The sequence below is a fragment of the Triticum dicoccoides genome, chromosome 1B (assembly GCF_002162155.2).
Source record: "Triticum dicoccoides isolate Atlit2015 ecotype Zavitan chromosome 1B, WEW_v2.0, whole genome shotgun sequence".
NCBI lineage: Eukaryota > Viridiplantae > Streptophyta > Magnoliopsida > Poales > Poaceae > Triticum > Triticum dicoccoides.
In genome coordinates this window covers 54049259-54061494 of record NC_041381.1, presented here as the reverse complement: position 1 = coordinate 54061494, position 12236 = coordinate 54049259, and the positions used below count along the sequence as shown (strand labels likewise).

General features: G+C 49.1%; 13 non-coding genes across 13 annotated transcripts; all 13 read right to left on the bottom strand.

Moving 5' to 3' along the window:
* Positions 1-309: 309 nt before the first annotated feature.
* On the bottom strand, positions 310-428 carry LOC119351254. Its single transcript, XR_005169775.1, has one exon. It is a non-coding gene; the product is annotated as a 5S ribosomal RNA (ribosomal RNA).
* A 297-nt stretch (positions 429-725) lies between these two features.
* Positions 726-844, bottom strand: LOC119351216. The gene has a single exon (XR_005169739.1). It is a non-coding gene; the product is annotated as a 5S ribosomal RNA (ribosomal RNA).
* A 297-nt stretch (positions 845-1141) lies between these two features.
* LOC119351427 lies at positions 1142-1260 on the bottom strand. Its single transcript, XR_005169922.1, has one exon. It is a non-coding gene; the product is annotated as a 5S ribosomal RNA (ribosomal RNA).
* A 296-nt stretch (positions 1261-1556) lies between these two features.
* LOC119351237 lies at positions 1557-1675 on the bottom strand. Its single transcript, XR_005169759.1, has one exon. It is a non-coding gene; the product is annotated as a 5S ribosomal RNA (ribosomal RNA).
* Positions 1676-1971: 296 nt separating this feature from the next.
* LOC119351402 lies at positions 1972-2089 on the bottom strand. The gene has a single exon (XR_005169911.1). It is a non-coding gene; the product is annotated as a 5S ribosomal RNA (ribosomal RNA).
* A 296-nt stretch (positions 2090-2385) lies between these two features.
* LOC119351222 lies at positions 2386-2504 on the bottom strand. The gene has a single exon (XR_005169745.1). It is a non-coding gene; the product is annotated as a 5S ribosomal RNA (ribosomal RNA).
* A 296-nt stretch (positions 2505-2800) lies between these two features.
* On the bottom strand, positions 2801-2919 carry LOC119351337. Its single transcript, XR_005169852.1, has one exon. It is a non-coding gene; the product is annotated as a 5S ribosomal RNA (ribosomal RNA).
* Positions 2920-3216: 297 nt separating this feature from the next.
* Positions 3217-3335, bottom strand: LOC119351400. The gene has a single exon (XR_005169910.1). It is a non-coding gene; the product is annotated as a 5S ribosomal RNA (ribosomal RNA).
* Positions 3336-3628: 293 nt separating this feature from the next.
* LOC119351394 lies at positions 3629-3747 on the bottom strand. Its single transcript, XR_005169904.1, has one exon. It is a non-coding gene; the product is annotated as a 5S ribosomal RNA (ribosomal RNA).
* A 499-nt stretch (positions 3748-4246) lies between these two features.
* On the bottom strand, positions 4247-4365 carry LOC119351377. The gene has a single exon (XR_005169890.1). It is a non-coding gene; the product is annotated as a 5S ribosomal RNA (ribosomal RNA).
* A 296-nt stretch (positions 4366-4661) lies between these two features.
* On the bottom strand, positions 4662-4780 carry LOC119351334. The gene has a single exon (XR_005169849.1). It is a non-coding gene; the product is annotated as a 5S ribosomal RNA (ribosomal RNA).
* A 297-nt stretch (positions 4781-5077) lies between these two features.
* On the bottom strand, positions 5078-5196 carry LOC119351354. The gene has a single exon (XR_005169868.1). It is a non-coding gene; the product is annotated as a 5S ribosomal RNA (ribosomal RNA).
* Positions 5197-5492: 296 nt separating this feature from the next.
* LOC119351356 lies at positions 5493-5611 on the bottom strand. Its single transcript, XR_005169870.1, has one exon. It is a non-coding gene; the product is annotated as a 5S ribosomal RNA (ribosomal RNA).
* Positions 5612-12236: the final 6625 nt, after the last annotated feature.

Sequence of the window (12236 nt, the reverse complement as noted above, 5' to 3'; positions counted from 1 at the left end):
TTCTGATGGGATCCATTGCTTTAGTGCTGGTATGATCGCATCCAACATGTTACCCCCAGCTTCGTCCCTTATCCTTGTACATTGCGTTGGCCGCTCCCTCTCAACTACGGAGACGAGTTTACCACGGTTTCCACCCCTCCCTCTCAACCGCACTAGTGCACGCTTGCCGCACCAAAACACCGCCGCTAGACTCGTGAATCGTGAGCACCCAGCAATAACTTACCGCAATCGTGCAAAATAATAAAACACGGTAAATATATTACTTACACATGCGTTTTGTTTTGCAAGCGGCGCGAAAAAATTAAAAAGGGAATGCAACACGTGGACTTCCCAGGAGGTCACCCATCCTAGTACTACTCTCGCCCAAGCACACTTAAGTTCAGAGTTCTGATGGGATCCGGTGCTTTAGTGCTGGTATGATCGCATCCTTGATGTTACCCCCGTCGTCGTCCATTATCCTTGCCCCTCCCAGCTCCACTACAAAGACGATTGTACATTGCTTTGGCCGCTCCCTCTCAACTACGGAGAAGAGTTTACCGCGGTTTCCACCCCTCCCTCTCAACCGCACCAGTGCACGCTTGCCGCGCCACAACGCTGCCGCTAGACGCGTGAATCGTGAGCACCCAGCTATAACTTACCGCAATCGTGCAAAATAATAAAACACGGTAAATATATTACTTACACGTGTGTTTTGTTTTGCAAGCGGCGCAAAAAAAATTAAAAAAGGAATGCAACACGAGGACTTCCCAGGAGGTCACCCATCCTAGTACTACTCTCGCCCAAGCAGGCTTAACTTCAGAGTTCTGATGGGATCCGGTGCTTTAGTGCTGGTATGATCGCATCCGACATGTTACCCCCATCTTCGTCCCTTATCCTTGCCCCTCCAAGCTCCACTACAAAGACGATTGTACATTGCTTTGGCCGCTCCCTCTCAACTACGGAGACGAGTTTAACGCGGTTTCCACCCCTCCTTCTCAACCACACCAGTGCACGCTTGCCGCGCCACAACGCTGCCTCTAGACTCGTGAATCGTGAGCACCTAGCTATAACTCACCGCAATCGTGCAAAATAATAAAACACGTTAAATATATTACTTACACGTGCGTTTTGTTTTGCAAGTGGCGCAAAAAAAATTAAAAAGGGAATGCAACACGAGGACTTCCTAGGAGGTAACCCATCCTAGTACTACTCTCGCCCAAGCACGCTTAACTTCGGAGTTCTGATGGGATCCGGTGCTTTAGTGCTGGTATGATCGCATTCGACATGTTACCCCCGTCTTCATCCCTTATCCTGGCCCCTCCCAGGTCCACTACAAAGACGATTGTACGTTGCTTTGGCCGCTCCCTCTCAACTACGGAGACGAGTTTACCGCGGTTTCCACCCCTCCCTCTCAACCGCACTAGTGCACGCTTGCCGCGCCACAACGCCGCCGCTAGACGCGTGAATCGTGGGCACCCAGCTATAACTTACCGCAATCGTGCAAAATAATAAAACACAGTAAATATATTACTTACACGTGTGTTTTGTTTTGCAAGCGGCGCAAAAAAATTAAAAAGGGAATGCAACACGAGGACTTCCCAGGAGGTCACCAATCCTAGTACTACTCTCGCCCAAGCACGCTTAACTTCGGAGTTCTGATGGGATCCGGTGCTTTAGTGCTGGTATGATCGCATCTGACATGTTACCCCCATCTTCGTCCCTTATCCTTGCCCCTCCCAGCTCCACTACAAAGATTATTGTACATTGCTTTGACCGCTCCCTCTCAACTACGGAGACGAGTTTACCGCGGTTTCAACCCCTCCCTCTCAACCGCACCAGTGCACGCTTGCCTCGCCACAACGCTGCCGCTAGACTCGTGAATCATGAGCACCCAACTATAACTTACCGCAATCGTGAAAAATAATAAAACACGGTAAATATATTACTTACACGTGCGTTTTGTTTTGCAAGCGGCGCAAAAAAATTAAAAAGGGAATGCAACACGAGGACTGCCCAGGAGGTCACCCATCCTAGTACTACTCTCACCCAAGCACGCTTAACTTCGGAGTTTGATGGGATCCGTTGGTTTAGTGCTGGTATGATCACATCAGACATGTTACCCCCGTCTTCGTCCCTTGTCCTCGCCCCTCCCAGCTCCACTACAAAGACGATTGTACATTTCTTTGGCCGCTCCCTCTCAACTACGGAGAAGAGTTTACCGCGGTTTCCACCCCTCCCTCTCAACTGCACCAGTGCACGCTTGCCAAGCCACAACGCCGCCGCTAGACGCGTGAATCGTGAGCACCCACCTATAACTTACCGCAATCGTGCAAAATAATAAAACACGGTAAACATATTACTTACACGTGCGTTTTGTTTTGCAAGCAGCGCAAAAAAATTAAAAAGGGAATGCAACACGAGGACTTCCCAGGAGGTCACCCATCCTAGGACTACTCTCGCCCAAGCATGCTTAACTTCGGAGTTCTGATGGGATCCGGTGCTTTAGTGCTGGTATGATCGCATCCGACATGTTACCCCCATCTTCGTCCCTTACCCTTGCCCCTCCCAGCTCCACTACAAAAACGATTGTACATTGCTTTGGCCGCTCCCTCTCAACTACGGAGACAAGTTTACCGCGGTTTCCACCCCTCCCTCTCAAGCACACCAGTGCATGCTTGCCGCGCCACAACGCCGCCGCTAGACGCGTGAATCGTCAGCACCCAGCTATAACTTACCGCAATCGTGCAAAATAATAAAACACGGTAAATATATTACTTACACGTGCGTTTTGTTTTGCAAGCGGCGCAAAAAAATTAAAAAGGGAATGCAACACGAGTACTTCCCAGGAGGTCACCCATCCTACTACTACTCTCGCCCAAGCACGCTTAACTTCAGACTTCCGATGGGATCCGGTGCTTTAGTGCTGGTATGATCGCATCCGACATGTTACCCCCGTCTTCGTCCCTTATCCTTGCCCCTCCCAGCTCCACTACAAAGACGGTTGTACATTGCTTTGGCCGCTCCCTCTCAACTATGGAGACGATTTTACCGCGGTTTCCACCCCTCCCTCTCAACCGCACCAGTGCACGCTTGCCGTCCCACAACGTCGCTGCTAGACTCGTGAATCGTGAGCACCCAGCTATAACTTACCGCAATCGTGCAAAATAATAAAACACGGTAAATATATTACTTACACGTGCGTTTTGTTTAGCAAGCGGCGCAAAAAAAATTAAAAAGGGAATGCAACACGAGGATTGCCCAGGAGGTCATCCATCCTAGTACTACTCTCGCCCAAGCACGCTTAACTTTGGAGTTTTGATGGGATCCGTTGCTTTAGTGCTGGTATGATCACATCGGACATGTTACCCCGTCTTCGTTCCTTGTCCTTGCCCCTCCAGCTCCACTACAAAGACGATTGTACATTGCTTTGGCCGCTCCCTCTCAACTACGGAGACGAGTTTACCGCGGTTTCCACCCCTCCCTCTCAACTGCACCAGTGCACGCTTGCCAAGCCACAACGCCGCCGCTAGACGCGTGAATCGTGAGCACCTAGCTATAACTTACCGCAATCGTGCAAAATAATAAAATACAGTAAATATATTACTTACACATGTGTTTTGTTTTGCAAGCGGCGCAAAAAATTAAAAAGGGAATGCAACACGAGGACTTCCCAGGAGGTCACCCATCCTAGTACTACTCTCGCCCAAGCATGCTTAACTTCGGAGTTCTGATGGGATCCGGTGCTTTAGTGCTGGTATCCTTGTTCAAGAATTCGTCCGATTAACCAGTTAACTTGCCGATTAACCCCTACTCGTAGGGTCACCGAGTAGCCGATAAACCAATAAATCGTCCGATTAATTGATTAAATGGCCGATTAACTTGCCGATTAGCCTATGAATCCCCTACTCGCAAGCCAACCGAGCAGTTGCTAGTTAACGATTTCCTCAACAATGGCTGGTATGATCGCATCCGACATGTTACCCCCGTCTTCGTCCCATATCCTTGCCCCTCCCAGCTCCACTACAAATATGATTGTACATTGCTTTGGCCGCTTCCTGTCAACTATGGAGACGAGTTTACCGCGGTTTCCACCCCTCCCTCTCAACCGCACTAGTGCACGCTTGCCGTGCCACAACGCCGCCGCTAGACGCGTGTATTCTGAGCACCCAGCTATAACTTTCCGCAATCGTGCAAAATAATAAAACACGGTAAATATATTACTTAGACGTGCGTTTTGTTTTGCAAGCGGCGCAAAAAAATTAAAAAGGGAATGCAACATGAGGACTTCCCAGGAGGTAACCCATCCTAGTACTACTATCGCCCAAGTACGCTTAACTTCGGAGTTCTGATGGGATCCGGTGCTTTAGTGCTGGTATGATCGCATCTGACATGTTACCCCCGTCTTCGTCCCTTATCCTTGCCCCTCTCAGGTCCACTACAAAGACGATTGTACATTGCTTTGGCCGCTCCCTCTCAACTACAGAGACGAGTTTACCGCGGTTTCCACCCCTCCCTCTCAACCGCACCAGTGCACGCTTGCCGCGCCACAACGCCGCCGCTAGACGCATGAATCGTGAGCACCCAGCTATAACTTTCCGCAATCGTGCAAAAAAATAAAACACGGTAAATATATTACTTAGACATGCGTTTTGTTTTGCAAGCGGCGCAAAAAAATAAAAAAGGGAATGCAACACGAGGACTTCCCAGGAGGTAACCCATCCTAGTACTACTATCACCCAAGTACGCTTAACTTCGGAGTTCTGATGGGATCCGGTGCTTTAGTGCTGGTATGATCGCATCCGACATGTTACCCCCGTCTTCGTCCCTTATCCTTGCCCCTCTTAGGTCCACTACAAAGACGATTGTACATTGCTTTGGCCGCTCCCTCTCAACTACGGAGACGAGTTTACCGCGGTTTCCACCCCTCCCTCTCAACCGCACCAGTGCACGCTTGCCGCGCCACAACGCCGCCGCTAGACGCATGAATCGTGAGCACCCAGCTATAACTTACCGGAATCGTGCAAAATAATAAAACACGGTAAATATATTACTTACACGTGCGTTTTGTTTTGCAAGCGGCACAAAAAAAATAAAAAAGGGAATACAACACGAGGACTTCCCAGGAGGTCACCCATCCTAGTACTACTCTCACCCAAGCACGCTTAACTTCGGAGTTCTGATGGGATCCGTTGCTTTAGTGCTGGTATGATCACATCGGACATGTTACCCCCGTCTTCATCCCTTATCCTTGCCCCTCCCAGCTCCACTACAAAGACGTTTGTACATTGCTTTGGCCGCTCCCTCTCAGCTACGGAGATGAGTTTACCGCGGTTTCCACCCCTCCCTCTCAACTGCATGAGTGCACGCTTGCCAAGACACAACGCCGCCACTAGACGCGTGAATCGTGAGCACCCAGCTATAACTTACCGCAATCGTGCAAAATAATAAAACACGGTAAATATATTACTTACACGTGCGTTTTGTTTTGCAAGCGGCGCAAAAAAATTAAAAAGTGAATGCAACACGAGGACTTGCCAAGAGGTCACCCATCCTAGTACTAATCTCGCCTAAGCACGCTTAACTTCGGAGTTCTGATGGGATCCGGTGCTTTAGTGCTGGTATGATCACATACGACATGTTACCCCTGTCAGGACCCCGACTTGATGTCACATCGATCTAGCCGGTAACACCTCATATCACTTTGCGGCCTCACGCACGGTATCCCCACGGGTGTCGCCTTACCTTTGCCCGGGACCGTTTGCGCCTTTTGGCTCACGTATATGATAGTGTCGCTAGCATCCATGTGATAAGGAGCCCGGGCTGACATGACTAGTCGTAAACCCAAAGTGGCACAGACTTACAGGGACAGGCATCCATGACCCAGCTTCGAACGTGTCGGTCATCAGCAAGTGGGTCCGGGCTGTAGCACTGGGCTAGCAGGACTCCGGTAAACCGGGCTGTAGCGGGCTAACAGGACTCCGGTACTCAATGCGTGACATTTCCCCGAAGGGACAGACACAGGAACGAAGAAGGACACATGCCGGCCGGCCTAAGTGTTCCAGAGCAGTAGCAAGCTACCATGGCTCAGCGGTAACACTAGGAGACATTTCCCGGTAAGAGAGGCTACTAAAGATAAACAACTAGGTAGTCAGATCCCACACATACCAAGCATTTCAATCATACACACAATATGCTCGATATGTGCAAATACAACGAAGCATCACAACATGACTCTACGACACAAGTACTTTATTTAAGGCTCAGGGAGCCTTACATAACATACACAAAGGTACGGGTCTCATGACCCAACATTCAAGTCATACAGTCATACAAACCAACAACGGAAGTAACTTGTCTGAGTACAGACAACTAGTAAGATAAAAGAGGCTTGGAAAGCCTAGCTATACTACGTGGTCCTTCACAAGCTCAGGGTCACCACCTGGGCCTTCAGCCTACTCGTTGATGTCAACGTCTACATAGAACCCATCAGAAGGGGTTGCAGCATCTTCTGAAAAAATGTAAATTATAGCAACATGAGTACAAAGGTACTCAGCAAGACTTACATCAGATCCTACATACATGCACATTGTCAAGAAGGATTGGTGGAGTTATTGCAGCAAGCTAGCTTTGACTCTTGGCTAGACTATCCTACGATACTTCAACTTGAAATGGTTTTGCGCACACGAGTCCACTACTCACCACTTCAATACACTACCGAGGATCCGCCTCCGTCTTCCTACGGAAGAGCCCTCCTCGGCACTCACACTTATCTTGAGGCTTTTAGTAGTTTCCATTTACTTGTCTATGAACTGTATAGGCAACCAAGTAGTCCTTTACCGCGGACGCGGCTATTCGAATAGATCATGATAACCCTGCAGGGGTGTACTTCTTCATACATGTTTCCACCACTTAGCGTCTGCACACGACATGTGCTCGACAGACTTCAAGCGAAAGCCGACGTGGGTGTAGACCACGACCTACCTAAACACTTAAGCCTCTAGTCCAGGTTTATCGCCTATCCAGGTTCCATCCGCAGGGAGTCCGACCGAGGTTTCCCATACGGCCCCGAACGATGTGAACAGGGTTCCCGAGATACCTAACGGGTATTCGGTACACCCGGCCACGTACCTACCGCATCACAGCCCACCCCTACGGTCAGCGCTGTCCACGGCCTCCAGTAGGCTACAAACACCAGAAACTACTTGCAACTCCTGGACAGAGAGCTAGGGTGAATAAGAAGTCGAGCGGGGTCATATTTCAGGGCCCAATGCATGGTAGTAGCTGTATCTTAAATCGCACATACAGATCTCAGTGCTTAAGGTCGGCTTGAATGAAACAACCCACCATGTACTCCTACATGGCCTCTCATCGATACCTTTACCAAATCGGGTTCACCACACCACTCTCATTACCGACATAACCATTTCACTCTAGCCCATCACCCAGATGAACCAGACCTGACACGACTCTAGGCATAGCAGGCATAGCAAGGTAGGAACAACACATACATATGGCTCAATCAACTCCTACACATGCTAGTGGGTTTCATCTAGTTACTGTGGCAATGACAGGTCATGCAGAGGAAATGGGTTCAACTACCGTAGCACATAGCAGTTTGAAACGCGTTGTCTTAATGCAGTAAAAGAGAGCAGGAGCGAGAGCATGGGTTTGTATCGATATGATCAAATGGTTGGTTGCTTGCCTGATGGTTCGATGCACTGATACGGTTCTTCGTTAGGGTAATCATGGTACTCCTCGGAGGCAGAACCTGTCGCAAAGGACACCGATACAAAACCATCACCAAACAATGTGCAACAATATGATGCATGCATGAAACATGGCAATATGAGTGTGTTGGGCTAATGCAACTAAAACCAGAAGGGTTTGAACCAATTTGAATCAAAGATTCAAATTTCAAACTCAAACATGGCCTTTTAAGGTGCTTTTCCTTGTTCTGCTTTAAACATCAATTTAACTTGTTTGATCATGCATGAAAATAGTACAGATGGATAGATTGGATTTTTCTGATCATTTTTCATATATAATTTGTCTGATTTGGAGTTACAGAATAAAAGTTATGAATTTTTGAAGTTTAAATTATATTCTGGAATTTCGTGATTTAATTTAAATCCAGAAATATATATATTGCGCCAGCATGACGTCAGCACGACGTCAGCGGTCAACTGCGGCTGGCTGGGGTCAAACCTGACGTGTGGGGTCCACACGTCAGTGACAGGGGGGTTTAACAGAGGTTAGTTTAATCCTAATTAAGAATTAGTGGCGCTGGGGCCCACTGGTCAGTGTCAGGGGGGTTAATTAACAGTGATTAGCACTAAGCTAACCACCTGGCCGACGGGGCCCACGCGTCAGTGACTCTGGGGGGGTCAAACCCCAGGTCGAACAAGTCAAACCCGCCGGTGGTTAGTCGCCGGCGAGGTCCGCGGCGTACATGTGCCCCGGGTTTCCTCTGTGGTGCTCCAAACGGCGTGCGGCTAGGTGCGTTGGAAAGCTAGCTCGATGGCGCGTCGGGCGGTGGCCGTGGCTGGGCCTGGGGTGGCCGGAGTCGACAGCGGCGAGCTCGGCTGCGGCCGCCGGGGTTCAGTCGTGCACGGAAACGTGGTTGGAGCTCGAAGGCGAGCGAGGCAAGGCGCTAGGGATGCTCTACGGGGCCTTACGAACCTGTTGGACTCGCCGGGGTGACCAAATGGTCACCGGAGCTGCGTCGACGGCGAGCTCGGCGACGGCGGAGGTTCGGCCGTGGTGGGAACGGAGTTACGGCGCGGGAACGAGGGGGAGAAGAGGGGGAAACGGTGGCGGAGCTCACCGCGGTTGCAGCGGGCGTCGAAGCGGGCTCGGGGACGCACTGGAGACGGCGAATCGACGGCGATGGTGGTCGGAGCCCGAGGAGGAAGACGATGGCGACGGCGGCTCCACAGGGCGTCCGGCGTCTTGTGGCTTGACGGAGAGCTTCAGGGTGAGGGGGCGGAGCTCCTGCGCGAGTCGGGAAGGCGAGGGGAGGCCGGTGGCGGCGGCTATGGCGAACGGCGGCGATGGGTGAGTTCGGACACGGGAGAGAGAGAGCGAGGGAGAGGAGAGGAAGAATCGGGGGAGAGTGAGAGAGTACGGGGGAGGGCGTGGCGTCGTTCCAGGGCATCCAGACGGGGAGGGGAGAGGCAGGCAGGCAGGCGAACTGGTGGCGTGGCGCGGTGGCGCGCGCGTGCGCCGGGCACACTCCCCTCCCTCTGTCGAGGACGAAGACGACAGAGGAGGAGGCGGGCTGGGCCGCCTGCTGGCTGGGCCGGCCAGCTACTGCTGGGCTGCACAGGGAGGAGCCCCAGGTAAGCTTCTCCTTCTTTTATTTATTTTTGTTTTCTAATTTCTGACATTTGTTTTGATTTAAATAAAATATTAAATCATTTATTTACCTTATGCCAATTTTTGCAGGAGCTAGATATATTATTCCAGAGCTCCCCAACAGGTGGCATAATTTTTGGACATATATTAATATATATAACTAATATATTTCCAATGCAAATATTTATGCATTAATTCCAAATGCCCAAAATAAATACCTATGAGCTCTTAAAAATATTGATTTGATTTTTATCTCTGTCCAATATTTTCAGAGAGCAACATGAGCATTTTCTTGGACCGTTTTGGAGAAATTTTTATTTGGGTCATTTTCAAAAATGATTCTGAGGGTTTCACAAATCCCCATTTCAAAATTAAATGGAATTTTAAACATGATGCACACACTCTGATGCATGACTAGCTAGGGTGTGACAACTCACCCCCACTCAAAAGAATCTCGTCCCGAGATTTGGGTTCCTCCGGGAAGAAGGCGGGATACTCGAGTCGAAGACGATCCTCCCTTTCCCAAGTTGCTTCATCCTCAGAATGGTGCGACCATTGTACTTTGAGAAACTTGATATTATGACGTCGGGTGGTACGTTCGGCCTGATCGAGGATACGAATGGGGTACTCTCGATATGTAAGATTATCTTGGAGATCAAGCGTTTCGTGGTCCACTCCACGGATAGGATCCGAGAAGCAACGCCTGAGTTGGGAAACGTGGAAGACGTCGTGGACTCTGGAGAGGTGCGGAGGTAGTTCCAACTGGTAGGCAACTTCTCCTCGTTTGGCGAGAATGCGAAAAGGTCCAATGTAATGAGGAGCCAGTTTGCCTTTGATACCGAAACGATTGGTTCCCTTCAGAGGGGTGACCCGAAGATAAGCCTTCTCGTCAACCTCTAAAGTCATGGCCTTATGTTTTCGGTCATATTGACTCTTTTGACGAGATTGGGCTGTTTTCAACTTTTCACGAACGGTACGAACCTGTTCTTCTGCTTCCTGAGTCATATCCGGGCCAAAGAATTGTCTTTCCCCGGTCTCTGACCAGTTAAGGGGTGTTGTTGTAAGCGAATTCGGCAAATGGAAGGCACTTCTCCCAGTCCATTCCGAATGAGATAACAGAGGTTCGAAGCATGTCTTCTAGAATCTGGTTGACGCGTTCCACTTGACCACTCGACTGAGGGTGGAAAGCGGTGCTAAAGGAGAGACGGGTTCCCATAGCATTTTGGAAACATTCCCAAAATCGAGAGGTGAAAAGACTTCCTCGATCCGAATTAATTTCCAAAGGAACACCATGGAGGGACACTATTCGGGAGATGTATAAGTCTGCCAGCTGACTAGCGGTTATACTCTCACGAACAGGTAAGAAATGGGCTACTTTGGAAAGACGATCGACAACGACGAAAATAGCATTATTCCCTCTCTTAGTCCTGGGAAAACCGGTAATGAAATACATACCAATTTTATCCCATTTCCATTCAGGAATAGCTAAGGGTTGAAGGGTGCCAGCAGGCCGTTGGTGCTCTGCTTTTACACGACGACAGACGTCGCAATTTGCAATATACTGAGCAATCTCTCTCTTCATCCTAGTCCACCAGAACCTCTGGCGTAGGTCCTGATACATCTTAGTACTACCGGGATGAATGGTGAGAGGAGATTCATGAGCCTCCTTAAGGATCAACTGCCGTAGATGCTGGTTCTTGGGAACCACTAGACGGTTCTCAAAGTACACAACACCATGATCATTTGTGGAGAAACAACTAGCACCTCCGCTAGCAATGTTCTCTTTGATTTTAGATATTCCCTTATCTCGCTTTTGGGCAGCGATGATTTTATCCGTAAGAGTAGGTTTTGCTACCAAGGTGGAAAGAAAACCTTGAGGAACAATGTGAAGGTTAAGCTTCCGAAATTCCTCATGGAGAAGCGGTTGACTTTGTTGTAACATCAGGTTGTTACAATAAGATTTACGACTTAGCGCATCAGTCATGACGTTGGCTTTCCCTGGGGTGTAGGTTATTCCTAAGTCGAAGTCTGTGATCAACTCAACCCAACGTCTTTGCCTAAGATTCAGATCCGGTTGGGTGAAAATGTACTTTAGACTTTGGTGATCAGTGAATATTTCGCAACGGTTACCGAGGAGGTAATGTCGCCATGTCTTGAGTCCATAGACTACGGCTGCAAGCTCTAGATCAAGAGTAGGATAATTCTCCTCATGTGGGTGCAATTGCCGTGAAGCGTAGGCAATTACGTGTCGATCTTGCATGAGAATGCAACCTAGTCCTTGTCGCGAGGCGTCGCAGTAGATAACAAAGTCCTTGGAGAAGTCTGGCGGTACCAGTACGGGAGCAGAGGTTAGGCGTCTTTTCAGTTCCTGAAAGTTGTGCTCACATTGTGGAGTCCATTCGAACTTCTTATCTTTCTTGAGGAGTTCGGTTAGAGGTTTAGCAACCTTGGAGAAGTTCTCGACAAAGCGACGACAATAGCTCGCTAAGGACGGCTTGAACTCGCTCAGGGTTAACAGCAATACCTTTACCAGATATTACATGACCCAGATAGGTTACTTCTGACAACCAGAATTCACATTTAGAAAATTTGGCATAAAGGCGATGCTCTCGAAGTTTCTTCAACACTAGCCTTAGATGTTCGGCATGTTCCTCCTCGTTCTTGGAGTAGATGAGTATATCATCGAGGTAAACCACGACGAATTTATCCAAATACTCCATGAAGATTGAGTTCATTAACTGAGAAAAGGTGGCTGGAGCGTTGGTTAAACCGAAGGACATGACGGTGTACTCGTATTGGCCATAACGAGTAACAAAGGCCGTTTTAGGAATGTCCCCGTTTCTGATTTTGATTTGATGGTAGCCCAACCTCAAATCCATCTTGGAGAAGACTGAGGATCCAGC